Source organism: Catharus ustulatus, chromosome Z (assembly GCF_009819885.2).
Source record: "Catharus ustulatus isolate bCatUst1 chromosome Z, bCatUst1.pri.v2, whole genome shotgun sequence".
Classification (NCBI taxonomy): Eukaryota; Metazoa; Chordata; class Aves; order Passeriformes; family Turdidae; genus Catharus; species Catharus ustulatus.
Window position 1 is genome coordinate 26,026,459 of NC_046262.2, and position 17,056 is coordinate 26,043,514.

Consider the following 17,056-nt stretch of genomic DNA (forward strand, 5'->3'; position numbering starts at 1 on the left):
GCAAATACAAGTCAAACAGCATACTTATTAATAAGTATGTTTTGATGCACAAATGAGGTAAAAATGATCTATCACAGAAAAGAAAAGCTAAATTAAAACCAAATGCAAACATTTAAATAATTTGGCCTCCCAATTTAAATCATTAAAATTAGGTATTTTACACTGTTTAAATCATACCACTGTCTTTTCATAGTATGCACCCACTCTAAAGAAAACTCAAAATACTGACAAGTCTCCTCTGGAAAGCCCATCAGGCATAATTAGGAATTCAGTACAGGGTTCAAGGCAAAAATGATACTGGGAGCCTTAAGACCTGATTAATCAGGATTAGGTTTTATTTTTATTTCTTAGTAAAATACCTTGCATCCCAGGATACACAGAATTCAGCACCATACACTCACCTACTTTCCTCCCAGTCTTTATGTGAAAACTTTATGTGTTTTAAAACCTTTACACACAGAACATGCACTAAGACATGCACCTGTCAGTGACACTACAGTGACACTGTCTGATCTGTTAGTGGTGTCAACACTGGTGGTTTGGTGATACTTGCAATACTGACAGCAACAGTGCTGGCTAAACTATCATCACTGGTCATTGTAATAGAATACCAGTGTATTTTTCCCTGCATAGCTGATGAATTTCCTCACTGCAGTGAGTGGCTTATCTAAGGTTCTTAAGATGCTGTTGCCTCAAGGAAATGGCAGTATTTCAGTTTTTCTTAGTCCCTGTGTGTCTCCAGTGAGCAGCTACCTGTCCTGCAGAGGGATTAATGGGGAGAGTCATCCATGAGCTGGCAAGTACACAAGCGGAAGATCTACAAACCTTCAGAAAGAAACTGGAATTCTTATCCAGTGAGTCTGAGTATAGGGTGTTCTCTAATCTCTAATGTCAGATAAATATTCCGAAATGACATCCTTGTGGAAAAGAGTGAGGAAATAATTAACGATTTGGAAAGGAGCTCCTTCCAAAAGAGAATGTGTTCATCAGTGAGAGCAGTCAACTGCTTCAATCATACATATAAACAAAAGGATAATACACTACCCACCCTGATCAAAGAAGCAAAACTTTTAGGTAAATAAGCAAATAGGACTTACTGATCTTAATGAGAATGCTAAAGAATGACTGCACACCGCTTTTCAAGCCTCAGGTGAAGAAGGGAGTAAAAAACAATGATGGATAAAGGCACCCCCAAACTGCATCTATATACATAATGGAATTTGCTGACATGCCAAAAACAATGTTTTTGCGTTCTCTGAATATCAGTATTTTCAGATGATAAATAATTATATGAGTTGAATGTATGATTCTTTAATACAACAAACAGCGATGATCCAAGTGCTTCAAGATTAACTTGGCAAAGATTTTGTGAGACAACTACAAAAGAACAGAGAAATGTCTGTCTTATTAAAGACAGATTATTAATACAAATTTAAACAGTATTACAAATTCCTAAAGAAAATTTCCATGTTTTATCTGACCAAAGCAATAACACTGACTGGATGTTGTGGCAAGTAAAGCAGTATAATCTTAGGAGTGAAGACTATTTCAACTAATAAATGCACAGGGAATATCTAACAGAAATCACCAGCGGAAGAATGCTTCAGCTTTTTCAGTTTAAGCATATCCAGTCCTATTCTAAATGCTCTTGGATATAACATCTGAAGATGAGGTTTTAGAGAGGTCTCAGACGTCCAATTAAACAAGATATTCAAGTTGCTCTATCTTGAAGCCAACTGACATTAAAGAAGAAAACTTTAAGAGTTCTTCTACACAGATCTTCATGGCCTTTTCCAGCAATGAGTGTTATGAGATCACTGACTAATTACAGGTAGACAGTGGATTTATACTGTCTAGTAAAAAAATAGTACAAATACTGGAAGCAATTTAAAAACAAAAGTAAAAGAGTTTAATTCTTACTGTATTCCCTCATTTCTAGCCTTGTTTTTTTAAAAAGTATTCTTGCAACCATAGCTGTGAGATCAGTTTTGAAGCAATGTCAAACCACCGTAAAGGAAATTGCAAGGCAGTCTGAATGCAAGCAATTTACCTTACCTACAGCTTCTGTACAAAAGTGGCTACATAGCTGTTTCTGCACAAATATTGTTATTTTACAGATGAATGATCCCATAAAATTCTTTGGGCAGTTTAATGCAGCCTTAATCAACTTGGTACCAGCCTCCTTAGCAATTCTTTTACCTTTCTGGTTAAAATGCAGTGTTTCAAGAAAGAAGAAACATTAGAAACCAAAAATGAAATTGAAAGTACATTATGCATTCAGATTAGAAAAGTGACATAAAGAATCTGAACATATAAAAATGTACAGTAATTTCACGATTATAAGGCGCACCCTTTTGATTAAAATTTTCCCCCAAACCCGGAAGTGCGCCTTATAGTCCGGTGCGCCTTATCTGATGGACAAAGTTCAGAAATTTGCCTACCCGGAAGTGAGAGCTGCGAGCCGCGGGGGGAGCTGGCAGGGCTGCGGCTGCCAGGTGGAGGCGGGGTGGAGCAGTGGCAGGCACGCCCCAGCCCCGTGGCGGCGGGACAGCCCCTCCACAGACACGCCCCGGCCCCATGGAGGCGGGATGGCCCCTCCAGAGGCACGCCCCGGCCCCGTAGAGGCAGTATGGCCCCTCCACAGGCATAGTCTGGCCACGTGGAGGTGGGACAGTCCCTCCAGGGGCACGCCCCGGCCCCGTGCAGGCGGGACGGCCCCTCCAGAGGCACCCTCTGGCCCTGTGCAGGTAGGACAGCTCCTCTACAGGCACGCCCTGGCCCCGTGGAGGGAGCACGGAGGGGCGGCGGCCATAGCCCAGCCCCGGAGAGGCGACACGGAGTAGCGGCGGGCATGCCTCGGCCCCGGAGAGGCGGCACGGAGCAGCAGTGGGCATGCCCTGGCCCCGCTGGGTACAGGCAGGCCTGGGGGCCCACGGCACCGCCCCTGCCAGGTACAGGTGAGCCCACGGGCCAATGGCTGCCGGGTTGAGGCGGGGCCTCGGCCAGCAACCGTGTGGGGGGAGCTGGGGGCGGAGCCTCGCTGCAAAAAAAAAGTGCGCCTTATAGTCCAGTGCGCCTTATCTGATGTACAAAGTTGTGAATTTTGCCAACTCCCCGGGGGTGCACCTTATAGTCCGGTGTGCCTTATCGTCGTGAAATTACTGTAATTACATGAGGAATTTGATTGTAATTCTTTCTTAAGTTGTAAATTTTTAATATTTTAGTAATTTAAATACTTATATGTTGATTTGTGAAGGATATAAGAATGTATTTGAATCAGAGACTAGTTGCTGTGATCAGTTCCTTAGTCTAAATGATACATAGGTAAATTAATTCCCTTAAAATGCTACTAACAAAATAACCAATACAAAACAAAAAATTCAAGGTTTTCAAAAGTTTGGTTTTCTTTTCCCCTTGTCCAAAGATAAAATAAACTTATTTAATGGAGAAACTGTAATTTAAAATAATTCAATGTGCATTAAATGCACAGGTCATTTAAAAAACTGAAGGCCACTTAAATACATTTTTAATGAAAACCAGTTGCAAGTCACTTCACGAACTCACTAAATAAACTTGTTGGCATTCTACATATCATCTAGGTCTTAAAAAAGTAATGCAATCAGTGAAACATAAAGCTATGAAGAGTTTAAACTATAGTCACAGGTGTAACTGCCTATAGCCAAGAGAATAAATTAACATCTCTCCCCAGTATAACAGTTCTTATACATGATCACAATGCAGAACATGGGCTTTTATTCCTGCTAGTGATTTTATGATCCTCACCTTGAGGATCAATTTATTGATCTGCAGCATGCTTTCTCATGTGATGCCCTTTAAAACGTATAATGCAAAAGGTATTCCAAGATACCTTCTGCCCTTTTTCACATTTTATGTGGAAATTTTCCTTGGGTGAAATGTTCACAGTAGTCTTAAGTTTCTCTCATACTTCCCAGTCTCCCTGTAGTTCCCTACTGTAAAACATTTATATTCTGTTTTGCAACTCAGCTATAAATCATACATGGCAAAAGGCTGTTTTGTTACACACCTGACATGTTAGAACCTCATATGTAGAGCTTTAGGGCACTACCATAAGTAAAAATTAAATATAAAATTTTATATTAAATTGAAAAAAAAAAGGAAAAATTTAAAAAAGAAAAAAAAAGAAAAAAAAGAAAAAACAAAAAAGGTGGGAAAAAAAGAGCTATTTTCTACATAATAAATAATTTTGTCTATTTAACACTTACAGAAATGTGAACAGGACAGCCAAACTTCACTCAGGTAAAAATTTGTTTGCCTCCTTTCAGGCTACCTGTAACAGGGCTGATGTAATTAATCTGCATACTACTGTTGCAATGGAGTAATGACTTTTATTATCTTATATTGATAGCATCTTCTGGAGAACCCAAAGACTAAATTGCAATGAAAATGTTAACTACATCTAACCCCTCTGAACTTGAGGTACCTCTTTGTAAGCTCACAGAAGATACTCAAAGGGATGTTGCAGAGCTCAGAACCATGATGCTCTTTAGGTTAGAGAACATAATGAAACATTAAGTTTTTTTAAATCAACCATTTTCTGTCAACAGTTGATCTACTTCCATTCCTTTTCCAAGAGGCTCCAAAAGCATCTCTGCTTCAGACATGTATGTGGTGTCTGTTTTCTCACACACAAGCAAAGAATGCAATTAAGTGAGTCTTGTGTTCTTGTTAATGCAATTCCCATTTGTCCAAAAGCTTCCATTCAAAGCTCATCTTGCTTAGTTTTAACTACTTTTCATGGACCAGATTCAACAACTGAAGCTTCCGTCTCTTATGCAAAATTCATCTATTTGCATTACACTTAATGGACTGCAGTCACTCCTGATTTCCAAAGACATGGCTCGGGGCTTGCCTGCACAAGAAAGAATAATTTATTATAATTTAATGTTTTTTTCCCCTTGATAAATTGACTCAAGCAAAACTAATGTAAAACAGACTGAAATATCTGTGTGTATTTTTGCACTGATTTAGCTTTTCTATTAGAAGAAGCAGATGTGTGCTTTTTAGCCTCTGATGAAAATTACAGTAATTTCACGAATACAAGCCGCACGGACTATAAGCCGCATCTCTGGGTGTTGGCAAACATTTCGTTCTTTGTCCATAAATAAGCCACACCTGAGTATAAGCCGCTCTGTAGTTTGCAGCAAGGACTCGCGTGCAACAAAGTTGCCAAATAGTAACAGAACCACAGCATGGCGGGGTTTACTGGCTCAGCTAAGGCTGTACAGGCTCAGCCCGCTTGGGGCTGCTGACGGGGCCAGGTGGGCCAGCTCAGTGGGGCCGCTTGGGGCTGGTCGCCGCCTCTGGGCTCGCTTGCCCCGGCCCGGTGCTGCCCGGCCGCAGTGGGCAGGGACGGAGCACCCCCCGCTCCCGCCGTGGTGGCAGCGGGCAGGGGCAGAGCCTGCCTGCTCCTGCCACGGCAGGCGGGGGCAGGAGCCCCCCGCTTACCCCACGGGCAGCGGGGATGGCAGCATGGAGCCCCCTGCCTCTCCCCCACCTGAAGGAGGGAACTCCCCTGCCTCGCTCCCTCCCCCCACACCGCGCTGCCAGCACTGAGCTGGCCCCACCCGTGGTGCAACACAGTAACCAATTTGTAACAATCATGAAATCCTGGGTTTTACTGGCAGGTGCTCGGCTCAGCACCCTGGCTGGCACTACTGGGGTTGGAAATGTCAGAAAATTATTCACATATTAGCCGCTCCTGAGTATAAGCTGCATTTCTGGTGTGGGAGCAAAATTTTAGTCAAAATGGTGCGGCTTGTATTCGTGAAATTACTGTACTCTTGCCTTTCCATGCCTAGCTACTACTGACCTTTTTTCGTCATCTATAAAAGAGGTGGCCAAAGTGCAGTGCAGATGCCACTTATGCCTGCTTCCACACCGCATTCAAAACTTAACTGAGCCACAGCTTCTGAGTCTCACTGCTCCTATACAGCCAGCACAGCAATGGCCCCCTGGCTTCCTTAAAACCTGTGGGAAAAGTTAGGAACTACTGCAGCCACCACCCACATTCAACATAATGAATGTTTGTAACATTCAACATAACGCTGTCCCCACCAAGACTGCACTTCTGGTTCAGGAAAGAAAAGAGGACCAAGACATGGTGAAGTAGGAAGAACAAGATGAAGGAGGTACATGCATGCAGGGGAAGCCAACGTTCCCCATTTCCCCTTCTGGAAGGCGTTGATATGGGTATATGGAAGAGAAATGATGTGACTGAAGTCTGAAATAATATAGAATAAACTTTTATGGGTGCAAGAATGGATAGGAAAGCTTAAATGTGAGCACTGGACTGTAATCCTAGATTGAATGATAGGAACATGCAGTAGGGAAGGTGGGAGAAGAGCCATAGATGAGGCTCTGATTTGTCATGGTTGAAAAAGCATGTGACACTGGATGCCAGAAGTGGCTGATGATGATCATATACCTACTGAGTTTGGGAACTTCTGGTCTGTACTTTCATACCATCATTCCTGCAAGTGTGTTCTTTCTGAACTCTAAGACAGTAAGTTTTCTTGCATTTTTGTACCACCTAATACTTATTTTCTATTCTCTGCTGAAAACATCTTGTCTTGCCTATCCTTCTTTCATGCGTAGCACTGACCTAATACTTAAACTAACGCACTTAGTGGCAGACTCACTATAAGCAGCACATTTTCAGTGTTTAGGGGTTTCTCCCAATGATTTATAGAAAATGCTCTACAAAATTACTTAATAGGAAAATAATTTAAGAATAATTTTCTGTTCTATAGTCAAGGTTTAAAACTAAAAAATTTATTTTAAACACAAATTCTATTTGATTTCCTGCCTAGAGATTTGACTTACATAGACAAGGACATACACACTAGATGTAGACATATACACAAACTCAAAATTTCAAATGCATTCAGTACACAGGAAATTAACAAACAATTGTTTTTAAATTGTTTAATTTTAAATTTAATTGGAGGTTCATTTTATATAGTTACTAGAAAATGCCATATTCAAAGGCATCCATGTATACACACATAAATATGTACAGTGTTTGATCATGTACATGACAGATCACATACATAAACCAAACAGTGGATCTACACAACTATATCTCTTTCAATGAGAAATTAAAAATAATTTCAGTATGAATTCAGTATGTATGTACGATACAGCTATATTAGTATCTTTCTGTATATTATTATTATATATATATATATATACAAAGCATGCAATAAAAACATTGTATAGTATATATTTGAAATCTATCAATGTATGTAGAAAACCTACCTCAACTATCCAAATCAATACTATAAAACAGTGAGTGGAAAGTAGTGGATTCAATGATTGAAACATCGTACTGTTTCTGTACTTAAATGCTTGCAGAGTTTGGAACCAAATTAATGGGTAAAATTAATTTCTGTGATCAAAATTGATCACAACTACAACATATCAAGGCATGAAAGTAATGGAAAAGCAGTCCTACCCTTTCAAAAACAAAGCAATGAAAAAATCCTCCCTGTTCATGTTACCAGCACAACTTGATAGTAATGCGTTGATCAGGGCACATCAAGTTCACAAACCTGTTGAAAATTTTTCATGACAAAAACCTGTTTTGTGACACTGACAACATCAGGTCCATGAAAGAGGATCTTTATTATGAAGCCATTTCAAAGATAAAATGTCAGCCTCTATTTCAGCTCCAGTCTTTAACTGGAAAGATTCTGAACATCAGCTTTGATGGAGGAGGATTGTACTTGGCCTTCCCTCCATCATAGCATCATGGTGTGCCTGAAGAATGAACAGGATATATTCTACCGCAGCTCTGCCAATCTGCTGAACAGTTCTGTGCATACCTATCACCTAACTATAAAAGGTTTCAAACTCCATCCCTGAAGCTAAAAATTAAGCACACATACCTGCTTTATTGAATACCCACATACAAGGACTCCTAAACTTGGTTCTAAATAAATATAACAGAAAAGTGTGTCAGATAATCCAGTAAAAGTCTACATTCATAAAGCCATTATTATGTTGTTTTAACCTCCCCATCACAAGACATAGCTCAGTTTAACAGCTGTGCTTGCACCTATATTAGTCAAGGAAATGTGTCATTGCCTGTATCCAAAGGTAATCATGGTCCTTAGTCAATACTCATTCTACCCAGCGCTCTCCTCCTTTAATACAGTCAATAAACTGCTTTTGTAACCCTGCTTTTAGAGTATCATAACTATTCTTTTGTCTTATCCCGCTTTGAGTATAAGCTAACTAAATTTGGAAAAATGCATTCTGAAGTAATTTCGATCATACAGAAACTTCCCAACTGTAGGCACCTTTCCTCCATCCTCCCACATATCACTTAAAAATAACTACACTTCACACAGCAGATGTAGAATGAAGACTTATGGGCTCAGCTTCCAATTCCATCAAAGGTTCATTTTAAGAGTTCAGGCATACGACTATTTTTTGTGCTCAATTACTCATTCACAGAAGGAACACAAGTCAACTTTTTGTTCAATGTGTGCTGTAAGGATTTAATCACACCTTCGATATATTTGAATGCCACATTAAAGACCACTTAACTATGCAAGAGAAGAAGCAAACAGGCTAAGCAGCTGTGGTGGCCTGAATACATTGCAGAACAATCCTCACAGTAGGAGGATTTCTCAGGTCTTGAGCAGAAAGTCAAGTGAGAGGAATTATAACCTTTACAGCAAGGAGATAAATATCTTGCAGACTAATTAAGCCACTTGTACCAACCCAGAAAGCATTTCTGTCCTTTTACAGTCACCCCACAGAAGGTTCACAAGTTCCACTGTCAATTTCCACTGTCAATGTACCTAAATTAATAATCTTCCTATGCAAACGAATGCACTAGATAAACACGAGATTTCTCGCTTCTCTACTATTTCGGAATAAAAATTTAAAGCCCCACCTATGCAAATCTGTACAGGAGGGACCCCACGCACGCCAGAAACCACGGTGGGAAATAGGGCCACGTTCCTCTATCCTGAAGCGACTTTCACTTTCCGCTACAATGCTGCAGAGACGGCGCCAGCCAGGACACCGGGAGGAGCCGGGGGAAACGAGGGGCGGGAAGGGGTATCTCGGGGGTCTGCCCGGTCCTCGGGTTCCAGCCGCTGCCTGCCCCGTCCGTCCGTCCGTCCGTCCGTCCATCCATCCATCCATGCATCCATCCATCCATCCATCCATGCATCCATCCATCCATCCACGCATCCATCCAGGTAGGAGCGGAAGAGGCAGCCCACGGCCGGGACCCCACGGCTCCCCGCCCAACAGTGGCACGGAGGCCCCCGACATCGGCCGGGGCATGCGGCGGCGACTGCCGGGCATGGGATGCCCCAGCCCGCCCCTCCCAGCCCGGACACGTACCCACACCATCCCAGAGCCCGGCGGCAGGGGAGTGGCGAGGGGGCGGCCCGACCTCTCCCTGCACAGCTCCTCGCGGCGCCGCTCCAGCCCCTGAAATGGCTGAACAAAGGGAACCTCGCTCGGCCGCCGCCGCCCCTCGATTGGCCGCGGGGCGGGGCCGGGGGCGGGGGCGCCGCTGCCCCGGTCCCCCCGGCAACGGCGGGCGCGATGGAGGCGGCGGTGAAATGGCCGCCCGGCCCCGCCCGGTCTCTCGCGGTCTCGGCCGCTGCGCCCCGCGCCTGGGCTGCTCACAGGAATCCTTTCCCCTGGGCCCCGCCAGGGTCCCCAGGCCGGCCTCCCGCACCCGCTCTACAGCAGGTGTCTGACGCGTGCCAAAAATCATAGACAATAAAAAATGAGGCTAAGGGCTAGTCGGCAAAGGTACAGCACTTTGGATCTCATCTTAGGCAGTGCAAGTTCACACGTAGGTCTTCCCAATGGATTGTCTGAATGGACTGAGAGCAGCCCTGTGAAGAAGGACTTGGTGGTTCTGGTATATGAAAAGCGGGACATGATCTGGCGAAAGTGCGTTTGCAGCCCAGAAAGACAATTGCACGCTGGGCTGCATAAAAAACATATGAGCTCAGCAAGCTGAGGAAGGTGATTCTTCTCTGGCTTCTATACCCAGCTCTGGGCCCCTCACCACAGGAAAGGCATGGACCTTGGAACAGGTCCAGGGGAGAGAACTTCCAACCCAACCATTTTATTCTATTATTCAATGATGTGTGGCCAACTGTGGTGGCAAGAAGACCACTGCATATTCATTCATGGCTATGGGCATCCCAACTAGTTGCAGTAGCAATCTCTAATTGTGCTTCAATCCTATCTCCTTGACTGTAAGCACTAGCTACCTTTTTATTAAACAATGAAAACTGATGATTTTCACCCAATTTCTAAAGCTTATAGACCATTTAGAAGAGCATGTCCTTGAGACAAACTCAGCTGGTAACTTTGCTTATGGTCCCATTGAGTGTCTTCTGCTCTTGGAAATACATGGGCTTATCTCAGTCCTTGTTTAAACAATCCTCTCAGTCTGCCTCTGAAAGGATACTACTAGGATTTCACAACAACCAAAAGCTTTTGACCATGTCTTCCATAAAGGGGGCTGCTCTCCCAGCCACTTGTCTAAGTCAGCAGTCAAATGTTCTTGTGTAAGTTCATTGTTGCAGAGCAAAACTTGAAAACACATCTGGTCAGAACACCAGAATTTTATACTCATTATACATTCATTGTCTATTACCTAAATTTGTTTATTTTCATGGGATTTGTCTGGTAATCTTGTAAATACCAACACTTCAGTACTATGTCTGGATCTCCTCATCCAGGAAGATCTGATATGTGCATATTCAAAAGGCTTCTTCCATCTGTTGAAACTCCTGCCCACAGTCAAATTAAATACTAGTTATTTTCCTTGAGTCTTATTTTACTCTGTATTGTTCTGAGCAGATTGTAATACAGTTATACGCTGAATTGTAATTTATATCTTAATCCTTACACCTGCAACAATCACTGTAAATTCATTATCTCATAATAAAATCTCTCAGCTAACAGGAAAGTGGGTATGTGGGGCTGTATCTTCCAGTTCACCCTTCCTGAGTACAGAACATATATCCTATAGCTTTCTTCCTCCTTTGCCAGCAATCTGCTGGCGAAGTCCTGGCCTGCTTTCCTCCTGAAAACATTATGTGTGATCTGTGTGATCTTCCTAGATGCCCAATCCTCTGTTATTCTCTTCCTGATAGTTTTCAACCTGTTGGTCAGCTGCAGTCAAATCTAATTGATGCATGAGGGTCTCCAAAAGATAACAAAGTTCAAGTCTTGAGATAAACAGGAGGGATACAGATATAAGAGAGGGACTGTGCTAATGAGGAAATGTTAGAACTAATCAAAGGAAGGGATAGTTTGTGCCTGTTTGATATCCTGCCAGTTCGTCAGTACCAACATACTGGTTGGTCCAGCCCACACACGTAATTTAAAATGAGAGTTGTAATACTGTTTCTGGCCCAGCTGTCTGCCCAGAGATGTGGGAGTGAGCTCGTGCTAGCAGGGTTTATTGGGTATGGAAAGGGGAGCTACAAATACTACAAATACTGGTACCTGATATAGGTATTTTAAACCAGTTCATAGGACAAGAAAGCTACAAAAGCAGCATAGTCCACTACTCAGGTATTACTCTACAGGGGACAGAGAAGCCATTATGGCCACACTGCCATTGTGCATCACGCTCTCCAACAGCTGAACTGCTTTTTTGGTGGCATAATTGAAATGATCCAGGCCCAGTGTGTCCTTCCACTGGCTAGAGATCAAGAGATGGAAGAATGAAAGATAAGATCTACCTTTGCCTGACTTTACCCAGATAAATTCAGGTTACTAACTTCCTGACAGCTTTGTGATTTCTTTATTTAAATAAAAGGAAATATTAGAAACAAACAATGCATTTTCAGTTAGCTAGACTTCATTGAAATACACTTTCAGACCCGATGCACTAGTCTGCTGTATTTAAACAAGGCAAATAAAACTATAAGTTATGTATCCATTTCACTCTAGTGATAGATTATGGCAGAGTATGTTTAAATAGTTTTGTGTTCCATGCACACTTGGTATCATCTGTGAAAGGCATGTTCCATACAAATGAAGGTCCTGGTCCATTTCAACTGCTGATTATGTTCTATCAACAAAATGTGAAGGAAACAGGTTATTGCAAAATTAGCATTGTCTCCATGTTTACATATGTGAGCTGAAGTCTTTTGGGATGGTGAGGTACCTAGGTATTAGACACAGCCTAGTTACAATAGCACATAGTAAGCCAGAGCTAACTTATCTCTTTTCTGAGTAAAATAATTTTGACTGAGAAAGCCAAAGGTCTGTGCTAAACAATTCCTAAATTTATTTGAAACCAGCTTAGTCATGTCTGCATTGCACTGATGATGCATTATACAGCCATACCTTTAATTTTTTTAAATTTTAGGCTGCCATTCTGTCTTTGTGATTGCAGATTGTTTTTAGGAACAGACTTGGCTATTTTCGCTATAATTTGTTTTCATTTTATGATTTTTAAGCACCTGATTTTTCTTGATAGGATCAAGCATGGCAATTTATTATCTATAGGCATGGAGATGCACCATCTGAAACTGCAAGGGTAGTTTTCTTAGTAAGAAAGGAAGCTGTGCAGTTCCCATGAAAATTTGCCCTCCAGCTTACAAAGCATGACTTAATTGAATTTTTGGGTTGCTATACAGAGGAATCAGAAACAACCCGAGGTACTCTACAGATGCTCTAAATGTGTCCTGTAATTTTTCTAATTTTGTCTTCTATTTATAAGTAAGTGTAAAGTTAGGATTGAATAAAATCTAGAAATTAATGTAAAGGTGTTTTGATATTTGCATGAGTTTGCAATTTTGAAAGCAGCGAGTGGAAGAGGTATTGCTGGCCAATACATATCAGAGATATCATTTTACATACTCATTGACCATGTTTCAATGCTAATATCACTGTTTTGTTGATTGTTAAAGCCAAGAGGATGTGTTTTAATCTTTTAACATGCATGAAGTTATGAGTGCAGGATTGTGATCCTTATTCAGGTCAGAGGTGGACAAGAACTTGGCTTTGGGCAGTGTGATTGAATTTGGTGTCACAATGAAGATCTGTAACATGGAAATTGACAAAGTATCCATCAGGATTTTTAGTGGTTTCCCAAAATGGCCATTTGACAGCAGTGTTACCTGCAGTTTTAGATCTGCTTAGATTGGAAAATAAATCCAGCATTTGTTCTGGTCTTTCTTGGTTATCTTGCTCAACTAAGTATGTTCTTGGGCTCTGACGTCTGATTAATGTACTGTAGTACATTCCTTGAAATTCCTTAATATGTTTACAGGTGAAGGCTGGGCATCTAATGGTGTAAAATGTGTGACTCTTCCCAAAATATGAAGAGAAGGCATTTGTGCATATTCTTCCCGGTAAAGTGATGTTTCTTACCTTTCTTACCCATCTGATAATAGAGCTACTTCTTCTGGATGCCTGATATTCTATCTCAAGATTAATTTGAAAGGAGGAAAAGAGTATGAATTTATCTTCTATTTTTTTTTCTTTTTTTTTTTCCTCCCCCAATCAGCTTCTGTATACTTTTTGTGCTTTGGTTTCTTTTTCTATCCACTTTTTCCAAGGAACCCAGTTACTGTGCTACAGCTGAAGTTCTGTGGGCACTTTTATAGAGGCCCTTTCTGAGAGCAAATGAAGAAATGCTACCTAGTGGTGCACCTGTGTTTTACTGCTGCTAGACTATAGAGACAAAAAACTGTAGGGAAATCTCTACTCCATAGCAGTGTGAATGTTGCTAAATTGTGTTTTCAAGGCTTTTTTACAGCCTAAGTGTGGGAGGGTGAGAGAGAATGAGAGAATAAGAGAGGAAAAGGAGGGAGGGATGGAGGGAGGGAGGGAGGGAGGGAGGGAGGAAGGAAGGAAGGAAGGAAGGAAGGAAGGAAGGAAGGAAGGAAGGAAGGAAGGAAGGAAGGAAGGAAGGAAGGAAGGAAGGAAGGAAGGAAGGAAGGAAGGAAGGAAGGAAGGAAGGAAGGAAGGAAGATTTAAGTAGTAAATTAATATCTATATATTCATGTGTAGTTAATTACTATCGAAAATAAGACAGGATTTGTTCAACAATATGCAATTTACATATTTTGGAAGCATTGTAAGATGATAATCTTGTCCAAGACAATGTCACTAAATGTGAGAAATACATGATCTGCTGGTCGGAGAGAAATAACACAAATTACTTAATTGATTTCATAGGCATGATTAATTGATATCACAAACAAAATTTGGAATAGATTTTCAGTATGTGCAAAGTTATAAACATAACTATTTCCTGGTTTGCAAGAGACTGAAAATATCACTGCTATTTTGCCTATTCAAACAGTATTTCTTTTAGCGAAGTTCATGAACTATCTCCATTTATATAGGGAGTCACTGTTAAGAGAAATTACATATTGATTTTTTGTGTTTTGTCATTGCTTGTAAAAATTTGATTCACTTATTTTTAGCTAAAAATATACTTTCAACCACATACTGGCAAGATGGTGTTTAATGTTAGCTGTTGAGATCTTTTCCAATGTAGTTTCTATTTTGTATCACTACAAAGGAATAAGCAGCTTTCCTAAAGGTTTTGATTCATAATTAAAGATAAATTTAGCAGTAGCAACTAAAGCTGTTATTGCCTGAAGCAACCTACACCAGCCATTTCTCAGAGATTAATCATAGCATGCCAAGTACATTTTAAGAGGAATTTAAAACATAAATGTTCTGGAATAAATGTCAAATTGTATTGATTATAATGTGTTTAAACTTTAAAACAAATTAATTATATGCTTTAAGCATGTAGTTTCACTGGGCTGGCTGAAGGTCAGAAAGGTTAGAAGCTGGCATGTTAAATAAATGAATGGGAAAAACTTGTAAAGCAGGCCATCAACATGTAAATCAAGGTCAGTAGCAGTTTCAGACATAAAAAAACTGTTATCATCAATCTAGGTATCATTTTTAACAGAAAATTGTTTATGAACATGTTCAGAAATCATCATATTGTTCTTGGTTGGCCACTGAGGTTTTTTCAGTGGAACTCTGAAATCTGTTTGAAATTTTATGTTTCATAAATTAGTTTGTCCATCTGGAAATAGCAGGAATTCTGAGAAGAAATCTTTGGAGATATCTGAAGGAGTTGAATGAGCTGCATGATGAATGTAATCTGTTGTCACTATGACTGCATTATTTTCCAACTCCTTTGCCATGAGCTTAGACTACTAGACCAGCAGAAAAGATATAAGTGCTTACCAGTCAAAGATTTGTTTGTGGGCATGACAGAATTTACGGAGTTGTGTATAGACACAGGCATAGTCCTCTTGCTTCTCTCCTCCAGGAAATGGAGGCAACAGCAGTAAAAGGGTGCTGAAAATACCTTTTCCTCTTTTCAGGAGCAGCACCAGCGACTATATTAACCAATGGTGAAGGTCTGTATGTGGGTTATCTCCAAGATAGTTGTGCTGGAGATTTTAAGAAAATATTATGAGAGGTTAAAAATTGGCTAACCTGAGAAAGATGGAAAAAAAAAAAGAAGAAAATAACTAGAATTAATTAGTGAGGATGTCAGGTGGGTATCTAAGATTTGTGAGCAGTGAAACTTGGACTAACAAGGACTCAGAGAAAGAAAACACAAGTATTGCCCGGTCTGTCATTTTCCTTTTACTTTGCCTAGTTCTTTCTTATGAAAAAGTGTTCTATAACTTAATTTGATACTTCTTGATTAACATTTTTGTGAATTGTTAGAACCTCTGATTTCAACGGAGTTCAGCAACAAGACTATTAATCTTCAGTGGTTTTGTTTGGGTAGGATCAAGTTTCAGGTTAGGATTTTCTCATGTTCTCAGTTACTTGCTTCTGATGATTAAAGTATTGCATTCAGAATTATGATGCATGACAACTAATAATTCAGAAATATTTAAATTACCAAGTTTTGCAATTCCATGTCATCTTAATGGAAAACTGTATAGAAAATGGAGATCTTCCATGAGATTTTGAAAGGCAGGTTATTTTATTGCCCATTTCTATAATTATTCAAGAGAATGGCTGTGGTAACAACAGGAACCAAAAATTATTATGCCTCACTTAAGTTTAGTTGAAAGATCCTCCTGCTCATTGCAGGAGTGTTGGACAAGATGACTTTTAAAGACTTTTGGACTTCCAATCGAAACCATTCTGTGATAATATGAAAGTACCACTTTCCAAATGATGAAGTATGGAGTGTACTTGGTGAAGCTATTTTGGCCTGGAGAAGCAGCCTGGGTGTTGCATTGTGCTCCTTGGAGAGGTGTGCTGGGAGCCAGGATGCTTCCTGCCTGCCTGGTCAGCCTGGCTGGGTGAGAGTTCTTGTAGCACCAGCAGTACAGCTGACAGGGAAAAGGAGAGGAGGAATGGGATGCTGAATGAGAACTCTGCAACACGACTAAGCTTTTGAAGAGTGTCCCTGGCTAAAAAGATTTTGGGGAAGAGTGGCCTAGAAATTGCAGAGGTTATTGGTTTGTGTGATAACTGGAACTCCCACACACAGTGCATTGTCTTTGGCATCTAGAGTGAATACCAAATACTTAAAAAAATTATCAGGGGTATTTTCAAGGTTCTGGATACAAGAGATATCCAAGGACACACCTGTATGTTCTCCTAAATGTTCTACTAAAAATACAGACTTGCCGTATTTTTCTCAGGTAACATAATAATTGTATTTCTTTCTCAGAACTCTGCTTAATAAATCTTCATTTCATAAATCAAAAAAAAACCCAAACCATAACATTCCATCTGTAGACAGGCCAGCTAGATTTGTGCCAGTTTTGCTGTCATTTGTGTGCCCTTTTATATATTATGCTGCATTAAGAAGAAATACAATTACTGAACCATTAGGATACATGATCCCAAGTACTTAGCCATGATGACATAAAAATAGAGGAATCAATTATCTGCATTCCAGTGTGTCATGTTTGTAAATAACTTAGTATTGAAAGTTACATGGCAAATGTTACTTTCAAAAAGTGTAAGAACTATATTATCAAATATGTCAGTATTACAAACTTAGATT

General features: G+C 40.6%; 1 protein-coding gene across 3 annotated transcripts in view; it reads right to left on the minus strand.

The window, feature by feature from the left end:
* Nucleotides 1-9,509, minus strand: part of TNPO1 (transportin 1) — a 74,587-nt gene extending 65,078 nt beyond the window's left edge. For 2 of the 3 annotated variants that reach the window (XM_033085342.1, XM_033085341.1), the window contains exon 1: nt 9,403-9,509. The gene's annotated coding sequence lies outside the window, so the exon portion shown is untranslated. The remainder of the gene's footprint in view (nt 1-9,402) is intronic. The other variant, XM_033085340.1, reaches the window with a different exon arrangement.
* Between the last annotated feature and the right edge of the window lie 7,547 nt (nt 9,510-17,056).